The sequence below is a fragment of the Protobothrops mucrosquamatus genome, unplaced genomic scaffold (genome assembly GCF_001527695.2).
Source record: "Protobothrops mucrosquamatus isolate PMUCROS unplaced genomic scaffold, P.Mucros_1.0 scaffold21532, whole genome shotgun sequence".
Classification (NCBI taxonomy): Eukaryota; Metazoa; Chordata; class Lepidosauria; order Squamata; family Viperidae; genus Protobothrops; species Protobothrops mucrosquamatus.
Genome location: NW_015407287.1, coordinates 504 through 1,799, shown reverse-complemented (window position 1 = coordinate 1,799; position 1,296 = coordinate 504).

Below are 1,296 nucleotides of genomic sequence, written 5' to 3'. Positions count from 1 at the left end.
GGGCCTGACCTAGGGTGAATTTTAAATAGGGACAATTTTTAATGATTTTAAATAGCCACAGCCACTAATATTTGGATTTTAATTGGTTTTTAGAAGGGGTAATTCTGTATATTGTTTTAACATGCTGTGAGCCGCCCTGAGTCCCATGGGGAGAAGGGCGGCATATAAATTTTGTAAAATAAATAAATAAATAAATAAACAACCTTTAATTCTTCCTTTATTGTGGCTTTTCCATCGTCCTGTTTGGCTGGTTTAGAGTTTTGAGGCATGGGGCAAACCCCGGAAACTGGTTAGCTGGGCCTCGTGAAATTGACAAATTAACTTAATATTCTACATGAATTGTGCTGTGCAAATGCAGCCGCAGATTCTTAAAAGGCCAGAAATGAATGAGGCAGTAACGGAAATGCAGATATTGAACCACAACTGAACACGAAATTTTTTGTGGCAAAGCGAGGCAGCGGCTCAGCGGGTTTTGCCCCATTTTACGATCTGGGGATGATGCAATGGTTGTTAAGTGTGAAAAACGGTCACAAGTATAGGGTATATGATGGTATAGGGTTTCCTGCCTGAGCAGGGGGTTGGACTAGATGACCTCCATGGTCCCTTCCAACTATTAACATTATTATTATTACTACTACTACTACTACTATTATTAGTCTGAAATGGTATAGGGTTTCCTGCCTGAGCAGGGGGTTGGACTGGATGACCTCCAAGGTCCCTTCCAACTATTAACATTATTATTATTATTATTATTATTATTATTATTATTACTACTACTACTATTATTATTATTAGTCTGAAATGGTATAGGGTTTCCTGCCTGAGCAGGGGGTTGGACTGGATGACCTCCAAGGTCCCTTCCAACTATTATTATTATTATTAGTCTGAAATGGTATAAGATTTCCTGCCTGAGCAGGGGGTTGGACTAGATGACCTCCAAGGTCCCTTCCAATTTTTATTATTATTATTATTATTATTATTATTATTATTATTAGTAGTAGTAGTAGTAGTAGTAGTAGTAGTAGTAGTAGTCTGAAATGGTTTAGGGTTTCCTGCCTGAGCAGGGGGTTGGACTGGATGACCTCCAAGGTCCCTTCCAACTATTAACATTATTATTATTATTATTACTACTACTACTACTATTATTAGTTTGAAATGGTATAGGGTTTCCTGCCTGAGCAGGGGGTTGGACTGGATGACCTCCAAGGTCTCTTCCAACTATTATTATTATTAGTCTGAAATGGTATAAGATTTCCTGCCTGAGCAGGGGGTTGGACTAGATGACCTCCAAGGTCC